This window comes from Psammomys obesus, unplaced genomic scaffold (assembly GCF_907164565.1).
Source record: "Psammomys obesus unplaced genomic scaffold, mPsaObe1.curated_primary_1811, whole genome shotgun sequence".
Classification (NCBI taxonomy): domain Eukaryota; kingdom Metazoa; phylum Chordata; class Mammalia; order Rodentia; family Muridae; genus Psammomys; species Psammomys obesus.
In genome coordinates this window covers 1,603,766-1,615,863 of record NW_026596353.1, presented here as the reverse complement: position 1 = coordinate 1,615,863, position 12,098 = coordinate 1,603,766, and the positions used below count along the sequence as shown (strand labels likewise).

General features: G+C 51.2%; 1 protein-coding gene across 1 annotated transcript in view; it reads right to left on the bottom strand.

The window, feature by feature from the left end:
* Myo9b (myosin IXB) overlaps positions 1-11,931 on the bottom strand; it is an 88,314-nt gene extending 76,383 nt beyond the window's left edge. The window contains exon 1 of the mRNA XM_055597310.1: positions 11,858-11,931. The gene's annotated coding sequence lies outside the window, so the exon portion shown is untranslated. The remainder of the gene's footprint in view (positions 1-11,857) is intronic.
* Between the last annotated feature and the right edge of the window lie 167 nt (positions 11,932-12,098).

The following is a 12,098-nucleotide window of genomic DNA, read 5'->3' as shown; positions in this document are numbered from 1 at the left end:
CCCACCTACCCAGCCCCGAGAGAAATGCGTGGCTTTTTGTGTGGGTTCTGGGGATCCACGTTCAGGATATGTATATATATAATTTTCTTAGAAGGAAAAAAAATATAGAGCCCCAAGCTGCCAGGAACAGTCCCTGAAAGACTTGTTTAGAAAGTTAGTTCTCTTGGGGCTGGGGAGATGGCTCAGGGGGCAAAGTGCCTGCCCTGTTCAAGTCCTGAACGTGGATCCCCAGAACCCACACAAAAAGCCACGCATGAATCCAGACGGTGTTGGAACACACCTGTAATCCCAGCATGCTGGTGGATCTCTGGGAGTTCAAGGCCAGCCTGGTCTACAGAGTGAGTTCCAGGACAGCCAGGGCTACACAGAGAGACCCTGTCTCAAAACAAAACAGCAGACAAAGTCAAAGCCAAGCATGGCAGTGTGTGCATATAACCTCTGTGCTGGAGAAGTGGGGACAAAAGGGTGCCAAGACGACTCAAGGGCCAGCCTGGCCAGCCAACTGTCTAGCTTCCAGTTCCATGAGACACCCTGCCTCCTCTAGGATGAAGCACAATGGAAGAAGACACCTGATATTTTCATCTGGCTTCTGCATGCAATACACCATCATGCACATGTGTGTATAATCAAACACACACACGTGCTTTTGTTACCAAATGAAATCAACCTGGTAGATCATCCAAGGGGATTATCAGAAACAAAATGGCCGTGGACAGATGCAGACTACTACTCAGCCACAAAAATGAATAAGGTGCAGCTCTGTGAAATAGTGTAAACAAACCTCCCAGCTCACACTGTGATCCTATTAGCAGGGAAGCTGAAGCAGGATTGCCACCAGTTTGAGGCCATACATAGTGAGAGACTGCCTTAAAAAAATAGCTCTGCTATTAAGGGAAGGCAGCTACACTAGAGAGGGCATGCACATGAGTCATCAATGAGAAGCTCCATAGAGGATTGCACATCAGTGACAGCAGTGGCTGTCCTGGACTGAGGAGTAAATCCTTAACTAGGGTAAAGGGTAAAGGATTCCCTTAGGGTATATGGACGGGTCCTCTATGTAGACGGGGTGTGCATGTATGATTATCCACATCTGTGTATATGTGTGCCCACGCTAACAGCACAGTGCATCTCTGCTAATTCCACAGTCTGTATACCATGTTAAGTGGGGACATTCCCATATATTTTGAGATAAGGTCTCAATCTGCAGCCAAGGCTGGATAACCCTTCTGCCTTCACTTCCCTAGTGTGCCAAGCTCAGGTGAGGGGGCCACACCTGGTTTGAGCATCCTCCTAAAACCTGAAGGAGAGTTGGGGAGATGGCTTAGCCGCCAAGAACAGTCACTGCCCGGTGGTGAAGACTCAAGTTTGAATCCCCAGAGCCTATGTGAAAAAGCCAGTTAACACACCTTGAATCCCAGGACACTGTAGGCAGAGGTAAGTGGATAAAGCCAGCCTGGTCTAGGTAGTAAGTTTGGGGCCTGCCAGCGCTACATTGTAAGACTCTGCCTAAAACAAAACAAACAAACAAACAAACAAAAGCTCCAGGCCTGCCTGCATGTGATGTCCCAGTATTTTGGTGGTAAGCTCAGTGGCTAGCCAGCCTCACAAAACAGCACATCTGCTTCAAGAAGACTGTCTCACAGGAACAGAGTGGAAAGGGATAGAAGCTAGGAACAGCTTGCTCTGGGCTTCACATGTATGAACATCTACACATATACGCAGCACATGAATTCAACATATACACTGCACACATATAACCAAGCTTTAGCAGCAATCCTGACTCCAAGAAGACATCAACTCTTGACCCATGAAAGGACAATGAGACACCAGGATGGGGATGTGAGCTGAACACAGGTTCTATGCATGCCAAGCCTCCTGCATGAAAAGCTGAGGCTTGGAGCAACATTCTGGCAGCCACTTTGGAATTCACCAGAGGAGGCAGAGTGGGGCCCCACCAAGAGCAGAGCAGCCGACTCGTTTATATAAGGCCATAATTTGAAGCCACATGTTTAGCGGGTGAAATCATTCCCCAGCTAAAAGGAGAAGGCTGGTGTTAGGGTAGGATGGGATCCTCCGAAACCCACTATTCCTCTCTGTTCCCTGTGGCTCTCAATTTCTTTTTGTATTTGTAAGTGTGCGCCTTATTCCCAACCCCTAGACACAGCCTGACTATACAGACCAGGCTGGCCTGGAATAGCCCATCCTCCTGCCTCACCCTGTAGAGGGGCTCGGATCTCAGCCGTGTACACCACACCCATCACCTAATTACTATATAAGAAGGATTAAAAATGTGCTGATGAGTGATTGAAACCAATTGATCTGACATTTGCATATGTCAGAGCTAGAGGACATATAGAGCTAGCCTCAGGACAGCCCTGACCCAGCCCCCGATATAAGATGGTCCCAATGCAAAGGCCAACTGGGAGTTAAGAGAACAACACTTCACAGCTCAGCTTCTAGGATGGATGGACCAGTATGCAGCAGAAAAAAATAGGAGCTCACAAGAAGAATTCCCTCCCCCAAGAGGAGATGTACTGTGGCTGTATCTAAGAGGTAGAACTCCTGCCCAGCATTCCCCAGTGAGGGGCTGGGGAAGTGTCTCAGGGGTGGAGCCACTGCCTAGAAACCACCCCCCCCCAACACACACACACACACTACCATGAAGAAGGTCATGGTTTCTACTTCAAACACACTGCAAAGCCAAAAAAGTGTAGGTGGCCCTAGGAATGTATCATGGGTTGACTGGACTCCAGACAAAGTCTAGCTTCAAATACCAGGAGAACTGTAGGTGTCTAGTGGCCCAGACACTGCAAGGGGCCACACTGTAGGATGCCCAAGGGCTACAAGGCATAACAGGGATCTGTAACTTCCAGCCATAGCTCTCAGTGTGAGCCAGGAGCATAGAGGGCACCAATGGCCAGGCTGGAAGTTGGTTGTACTGCTTCCTGGGATCCACACTCACTGGGAGCCTTGAAGTGTGAAGCTACTTGGGAAGAGGGTCTTGACAGAAGCCAGGAGTTGAGAAGATATCATAGGAAGTTAGAACAAGTCCTAAAGCAATGTATGGCACTCTTAGAAGACACAAGGCTGGTGTGGTGGTATAATCCCATGTTCACAGCACTCAAGTTTGTTTGTTTGTTTGTTTGTTTTCCATCTCAGGGAATGGAACCCAGGACCTCACACACACTGGGCAACCACTCTGCTTCTAAGCCACAGCCCCAAGACTGAGGCAGGAGGGTCTAGAAGGTCCTGCCAGCAGGGCTACTCATCAAGACCTGTGTCAAATGAGGACATAATAAAGAACATGCAAACTCAGAGGGAGCTGGGCAGAGATGGAGACTCTCTGCGCAGGATGTGACCTGAGCCACTGGCCACACAAGTCCCCAGTCCTGGAGGAGGCAAGAAGGAGCCTCTCCCTGAAGCCTCTGAAGAAGGCAGTCTCCAGGATTTGAGACTTGGGACCTACAGATCCAGAAAATTCCATTCTTATTGTTGTAAGCCACCTGCTGGTGGCCACCACGACATCCCAGCACTGCATCTAGGAGCTACGAGGGGACGTGGAGGGCCAACGTGGTTCCAGGATGCTGCCAGCAAGCCTTGCCGGTCACTGTGGCCTTCTGTCTCCCAAGCTTGAACATGGTGAAAAGGGTACTATGGAGCCTCCCCAGGGCTCAGAACATCCCATTCTTCCTTCCTCAGGCCCCTCTTGCCATCTGAGGGATCAGGTAGGCTGGAACAGCAACCCTTCAAGTATAAGCCAGACCACCTTAATTACCATCTGCTACCCACTCTCACCAGCCTCTTAAGGCACCCTGGGGTCTACTTGCCTGTGTCCCCAAAAGCCAGTGTCTTATCTCTGTCTCTTTCTTTCTTAAAAAGATTTTATGTAGCTGGCTGGCCTCCAACCCACCATGAAGCTAAGGCTAACTTTAAAGCCCAAATCTTCCATCCTACCTAGATGTTAAGGTGTGTTTCTGTGGTGCTGAGATGGAGCTCAGGGCTTTCTATACCCTAGGAAAGCCCTCCACCAACTGAGCCCCAGTCCTGGTCCACCTGTCTTCACCAAGGCAAAGTTTCTGCAGTCCTAGGTGGTCTGGAACTCCTGGTCCTCTTACATCATTTTCCACAACACTATGTCCCCCATGCCCCTCTTTCTATCAATGAACACCACTCCAGGGTCCCCACAATCTGCCATTGGGTAACTGGCATGAGAATGTGGCCATGACAGAGGTGAATGACTCTGAACCACAATAAAGGCTCATTCCCACAACCACTAGGTACCCTGGACAGGACTGACAGGCTCAGACCGTGTTTTGGCCACCACTACCTGGGTGGAACACTTCTGATGGCATGCGTGGAGCAGGGGCCACGAGGTTGTTTTGGGTCCTCCAGCAGAAGGACAACCACCCACACAGCAAAGAAGGACCTGTCCCAAGCATCTGAGGAGTGGGGAGACCCACAAACCCATAATGTCAAGGTGGATATTTGGGTAGGGGAGGTGGGGAGGCAGGAAAGCAGCCAGAGCCAGATGCATCTGGAGGCAGCCTGGTATACAAGGAGCATGGGTCAGGGCAGTGGGAACATGGGCCAGCTGTTAGTTTGGAAACAGGGTGTCATCCAGTGTGGACATGAGAAGAGCCAAAGTAGAGACAGTCAGATCCTGAAGCCCCACAAATGTGAGGAGGAGTTTAGACTGTCACTTGTGTCAGACAAGAACATGTGGGAAAGATGGAGGACCTGGGGGGGAGCAGAGTCCTCTGCAGGTGTCACAGGATCTTACAGTGGCAGAGGACAAACCTATGACATGTAGACAGGCTCTGGTTGCAGGTGGGAGGCAGGACACGGGCCCTGTGTGTGCCCAGGCTCTAGAAAGTTTACACCATAGGCAGCAAAGGACACTGGAAGCAGGCAGAACAGATATCTGTGTAGACCTTTCTAGAATTTCTACAGACTGCCTGTTACTAGGCTGCAGGAGCAGAGCCACCTGAAAGGAACCAATTTCCACCTTCTACTTAAAGTTGATGAGACAGCTAGTCTTACTGCAGTAGCAAGGCCCCAGGGTCTCCCTATGGAGCCCAGACTGGCCTTAGTTAGGTTCCTAAACCCTCCTGCCTCTGGTGGCCGGGGCTCCCAATTTGCCTTGAAGGCTGGTTCCACCAGCCTAACAGTGCAGTTTGAGTCAGCTCTGCTGTGTGGGAACCCCCAGTGATATCACTCCATGGGACTCTCCATCTCACACAAGCTGCTATATAGGGCTGGCCATCAGGCTGGGAATAAAGTAGCCATTCAAAATCAAATAAAACAAAACAAAAAACAAACAAACAAAAAACCACTGGCTCTTGGACTCCCACAGGTCCCACAGGTCATTTCCCTGTGGGAAATGGCTGGGATCACAAGCATTTTAGATTTTGGATCTGTCCAGATTTCAGAACATTTACAAATACAAAAAAGGAGCTGGGCATAATGCATGCCTGTGATCCCCAGAGTTGGGAAACTGAAGCAGAAGAAAAAGAAGAAAGAAAAAGAGAGAGAAAGAGAGAAACAAAGAAAGAAAGAGAAGATTCCACTCAAGTATAAACCCAAAAGCTTCCACATGGGCCTTGTCATCTTGTACTCTCAGAGCCCCCAGGAGACCCACTGCAACATTTCACACTGCCTCTTTGGATGGCAATCCATCCCATGATGCCAGGAGAGGAATCTTCTATCTGCTGTGTCAAGTGAGTGGCTCAGCAAGTTCCAGGTTCGGGAGAATTTAGGGGATTCGAGGATGACCCACTACTGTGGCAGAGCCCTTCCCTAGCTTGTGGGGCTCAGGTTTGATCTCAACAGTGAAAACAAAAACCCAAACAATAACAACAAAATGTCAGGAAGGCAACACTCCTGTCAAGTTTCCTCAAAAGTCCACAGGGACTTGGCTCCACCTTCAGGACGCAGCACTGGCTCTCTGACCTGTGAGAAGGAGTCTAACAGGGGACCTAGGACTGCATGGCCTGTTTTTATGGATAACTTTGATGACAGTCACCAACCCCCTGGAAACTTATCCACATGGGGGCTTGACACTCACGTCACCAAGCAAAGCCTAGGCCCTAGGCCAGCATAGATAATTGGTGTGGAAAGCATCTCTCATGTGCATCAGTGGCTGGCCCTGAGCTGACTCTGTCCTCAGGGGACAATGTCACCACAGAAAGTATGAGTGTCACTGGCTCCTCACAGGCCAAGGCTGGGATGCTATTCAAGTTCCACAATGCACAGCACTGCCCACTATAGAGAACATGTCCCAAACCTTACCTCTCAGAGCCAGAGGAGTGTGCTTAAACAGGGGTGACTGTCACATAGCTCAGGAGTGCCCTGGAGCCTCAGGACTGTCACACAGTTCAGGGTGCTCTGGAGCATCAGGGGTACAGGAGATGGAAGTTTGGCTCCTCCTCATGCCCCCAAGGCTCATGACATGTCTGGCAAAGGGGTGTGAAGTACAGTGGCCTGGAGAGATAACCACCTGCCTCAGTGACTGAGCACAGACACCTGTAGTGACACTCCATCCCTAACCTCTCCATCTTTCCCTGCTAAAGCCATCAGCTAACTCAGAATCATCACCCAGGGAAAAGGACTGGGTCCCCAAGCACCCCAGGTTCCTTGGCTTGCACTTCCTCTCCAGAGTTACGACCACCCTGATAAACTCCATCTCTTTGTGACAGATCTTGTCACGGTCCCAAGCCAAGCCCAAGGACTCCAGCATCATCAGGAAATAAATGCCTGGGGAAATCCCACTGACCTGCGGACAAAGATGGGAGTCCCCACTGTCATCTCTCAGCCCCTTCCTGGCTTCACTCACCAAAGAATGGGAGGAGGTAGCTCTGCCTCTGGGAGGAATAACAGGAGGGAACCATGGCCTGGGTGGCACTGCTGATACTCAGCACTCCCACCTCCAAGGTCTGGCTCCCTGATACTCCATAAGAGCTGATTTATCTTTAGTTATGTGTGTCTGTGTTGGCTGTATGCTCTGTGTGCAAGTATCGGCAGAGGGCAGAAGAGGGCGTCATATTTACCTCGAGCTGGAGTTACAGGTGATTGTGAGCTGTCCTAAGTGGGTGCTGGGAACTGAACTTTGGAAGAGCAGTAAGCACTCATAACCCCTGGACACCGTCACAGCCCCTGCCAGAGTGTGAACTCAGGGCCGCACAGACAAAGCAGTTCCTGTTCCCCTCACTGTCCCTAAGGGCCAGCTCCAAGCCTGGCTTCTAGTCAACCCCTCCTCATTCAAAGATTTTTAAAAAACCTTCCAGAAACTTCTGTGGACCAACTGTCTCAGACAATAGCTGGTCCAAGATGGAGTTGTATTAGGATGTTGTTCTGTGACATGGAAATGCCTAGAATAGGGTACCTAGTCTTTGCTGTTTGTAAGTTTCACCTGGCTCCTTACCCACCGCTCACAGCTCCAAACTGAACTCGAAAACAGTCCCTCCCAAACTCTAAGAAAGCGAGGTGTGCTGGCTCACACCTATCATCCTAAATTAAGGGGGCTGATGCAGGAGATAATGAACTCCCAGTTCAAAGCCAGCTTGGTCAGCCAATAGAAAGTCTCCAAAGATCACCAGCTCCTTGCAGGCAGAATCCTTGCCTCCCTGGATTCACCTTGAACATAGGAGGTAAGATACAGGAAATTTCCCACAGAAGGAGCTTTACAAGGTTGACATGGCCAACCAACTTACTCACTCCTTAAAATGTTTATTCAACAGAGAAGAAACTGAATGAACACAGTGTCGGGGGATGTTCTGTACTGGCCGAGATGTCCCCACCCTTTGTCACATGCTAAATTCCTAAAGCCCAAGATGCTTAAAAGCTTATTTATTTATTTGTTATTTGTTTTATTATTGTTGTTTGTTTATTTGTTGAAGCAAGTCTTGCTATAGTACCCCGGCTAGTCTCAAACTGAGGCTCTTCCTGCCTCAGCACTTCTGCTGGGATTGCACATGAGGCTGCTCTCAGCTCCCCACCCCTGCACTTTACAGGTTCTTTACAGTGATGATTCACATGAAACAAAGTCCCCAGTGTGGACCTTCATTTGTGTGGCTGGTGTCCTAAGAGGAAGCAGGCCACAGAGAGAAGCTCAGAGGATGATAACAGGTGACAAAGACGAAAGATGGCCACCCATGAGCCATACAACCCCAGATGTAGGCAGCCATGATCACACTTGATCTTGGACTTCTGGCATTCAGAACCTCATGACAGTAAAGTCATGTGTGTCATTCATCCAGGCTGAGGCAGACACAAGTCTACCAGAATCAGCTCTAGCTTGACTCTATCACACACACACACACACACACACACACACACACACACACACCCCACAGCAGAGCCAGAACCTACATAATGAGTCAACTCTGCCAGCTTATTCATCTTCCGACAACCCTCCAGGCTGAACCCCTGAATCACTTCTCATGGAGCCTAGACTAGGAAATGAGCAGATACCCAGCTCATCGGCTACATTTTTCCAACATGCCTAATTGTGGACGCCTTTCCCAGAGAAAGTGGACAGCAGTGCAGAGACAAGGCCCTTTGTTCTGCCCCTCCAGGGACCACGAGGGCAGAAGAGAAGGGCCTGTCTTGCTCTGTGAGAAGGCCACGCCTGGGCCTAGCTGAATGGTGGGCAGGGCAGGGGCTGCCTGGCACGGCTGGGCTATGGACCTCAAAGACATAAAGGCCTGGTAGGTGAGACATGGGAGCAGGGGGAGGCAAAGGGCACACCTGAGAGAGGATCATCAGTTGGATGAGACCAAGAGTGAACAACCATCCCCCACTGAGGTAAAGCAGCTATATCATGGTCATAGGTGAAAAGAGGGGAGAAAAAAGAACAGAGGAGGGGATAGCAAGGGACACAACCCTAAAAGAACTTCAACATGTGCATGTGGGAAAGGATGGGTACCTTGAGGGCCTGGGCCCATACAGGAGATAATGCAGCTTATCAGAGGCATGGTCATTGGGTAACCTCCATGAATGGAGTCTGGAATAGCTAATCTCACAAGAAAAGTGACAGTTTGTTCCCAGATGAAGACAGAGTCTCCAGAAACCCAGGTCAGTGGTGATACAAGGACAGAGAAACAATAGCCTTGCTGTGCCTGCCAGGTTGCTTCATTCAGCGGACTTACCCTGGTCCCTCCAGGGTGATCTCTCCTCCCACCATCAGGCAGCAGGATCTAGCAACCAAGGTCTCCCCACCACCTCTCCCAACTCCTTCAGATACCCCCGAGATTCACTGAGGCCAGTATAGACTAAAGGCAGATTTTCACAAAAGGCATCTGGTGTCACCTTGGGTCCATTCCATGTGGTACATTCCACATTCCACAATCTGTCATCATCTTTGGCCACCACACCGATGATGCAAACCAAAAACACTATAGCATCACACAATGTACAAGATGGCGCTGGGGCAAAGAATGGCCCCACACCAGACATCAGGGGAATTTGACAGCCAAACCTGCATTAAGGGCTATTGTAGAGGGTTAGGGCTCTACACAAGGACTTGTTGGCTTTCTGCTCTTTTGGAGTGCTGGGGATGCCTCTGCCTTCATGTGCTAAGAACTAGGGCATGAGCCTAGCCTCCCACCATGCTTTCTGGTTCTAGAATGTCTAGGAACCCACCTCCAATGCCAGCACCTGCCTGAGCCCATTCTGGAAAAATAGGAACAAGGATCCTCTCTAGTGGGTCACTGGAAAAGACAGCTAAGACAAACAAAAGCAGAGGCCACAGAAAATGTCCCAAGAGCAGAGTGACAGGGTCTTTGCTCCTAACATCATGGGTTCATCACTGAAATGGCTTTCTGAGAAAACAAGATGGATTCCCCTCATCTCAAGCCTTTCTCTAGGTGTCCCCAATTCTTTGATAACCCATGCTGCCTGTCATTGTGAGAGCCTGCCTAATGGGAATATCATTCTTTCCATGTAAAAGTACAGCAGCAATCACTCTGAGGCACAATATCTCAGTTCTGCTCTCAGGAGGCAGCCAAGCACTTGACACAAATAGCTCTTGCTTAGATTGAGGTTAGATCTGGACATGCCATCTAGCACATGCCACTCCAGAGAGATGAAGGAAGGGAAGCCACAAGGTCATGATCTCCTGTCAGGGAGTCAAGCCAGGAATTCTGAGCCCCACCTGACCCACAAAATAACAGCTGAAATTGAGAGAGGAGTTTGCCCAACTAAGATGTCAAAGTCAGAGCGTTGTGCTTTGTGCAAGAATGCTGGGGATGTGGCTCCATGGTGGGACACTGACACAGCAAGCATGCACAAGACTCTAAGTTCCATCCCCAACACTGCAGGGCAGGAGACAGAAAAGTCAGGGCTGCATAAACTCAAAGGGTGTGTACCAGAGACACGAAAGTTAATAAGTGGGGTTAGGTCTGGAAAAAGGCTGACACAGACCAATCCTGAGGAAGAAGTATGCAGAGTCTTACTCCAGACCAGTCCAGAAGGCGCTTGCTTCTTCCAGGAGACCCCCACTGAGTGCACAGAAGAAACCACATGGCCATGGCATAGACAGATTCAGGTCCTCCCTGGAGTCTCCAGACAAGGGCATTGCAAGGGGCATGCCTGGGCCATGGGCCCTGGGGCAAGCTAGGCTAAAAGCTTTCTTCCAGAACATGCTGGAAGTGAATGGTACAGTCATGTCTCTGAGGCTTCCTTTATATTCAGATTCCTGTACCAAATGGCGCTCTAAAACCTGGCCTCCCTTCTGCAAGCACACAGCAGATAGAGATCCTAGAAATGGGGGAGGGGAATGAAGAAAGTCAAGTCAATCAAAACCAGCCAGCTCCAGACCCTTGTAAGAGCAGACAGGCTTGTGACAACCACTTTACAATTGTTCATTTCACCCCAGCCATTCCTGTACATATTCCTTAAGATTCTGGAGTCTCAAAGACTAGACAGTAACCAAGGAGGGAAGATGTAACTGACGGGCCGCAAGGTGGATGGATGTCTTAAAGTGCTGGCACCTGAGCCAAACAGGCACTGAGGGGCCTCCCTACGAAGCCCGGGGATAGGGGTCCACAGAAAAAGAAGGGAGGGCTTGCTGGCAGCTGTGCCTCTGTGGGGATGAGCTCACAGCCACTGCCGGGGACACATTTCCTGTATGTTCTTTTTACCCATTTAAGTCCAAGGATGCGACTCTCTTGAGAGGGTGGCTTCCACCCTACGCCGCTCCCTTTCTTCTGAAACGCAGTTCGGGGTATCAGAACTCCCCCTCTAGCTCCCCTAGAATCCAGCTACCCCCTTCTTCAGCGGAAAGAATGCACATTCCAAGGCAGAGAGAGAAAGAGACGCAGAGGGAGCTGGGACTGGCCCCAGCGGATCACCCAGCTGTAGGAGTGTGAAGTCAGGAAGAAGATGAATCAAGAGGGGAAGGCGGGGGCGAGTCTCCAGAGGCTGCACCCCGTCATCTCCCTTTCCTCCTCTACCCTCCTCTGGCCCTCTGAGGAACTGTTCTTGCGTGACTTTCCAGGCCCTCTCTTTTGCACGCTCCACTCCCAATAGCGTGTTGCCACAGACCTCGTACCGTTCTGGGGAGCGCCCGGGGCGCCTCTTCGACATCCCTGGGCTCGAACCCCGACTGTAGACGCCCTTTTCTCTAGCACGAGTCCCTGACCTCCCCCGTTTCCCAAGACCCCCCAGTTGCCGACTCAGCCACGTCCTCTCAGCAGCCGCAGCTCAAAGCCGCTGCAAGCCCGCCAGACTAGCCCCCATCTGCGTCCCTGCGACCCCCAGGCTGCGTTCCGCACTCGCTCCCTGGGACCCCACAGCATCAACCCCGTGCGCATCCTCGGGCCGGTCTCCGCTCACAGTCGCCCCCGCCCCGGGAACTCACCTGGACCTCGGCCGCCGCGCGCCACCGGTCCCCGGCCGGCTCCCCTCCCGGACGCCCGCCAGCCCGCCAGCACCTCTCCGCCGCCCCGCCCCAACGCGACGCGCCTCGCCCGCCGCTCCCCCGCACGCTCTCACTTCCGGGTTCCGGAGGGGCAGAAGGGCGGGGCGCCAGCGCGTCAAAGAGGCGGGACTTACGGCCACGCCCAACCTAAAGGCTTGCGGCGGACGCCCCCTGCGGTTGG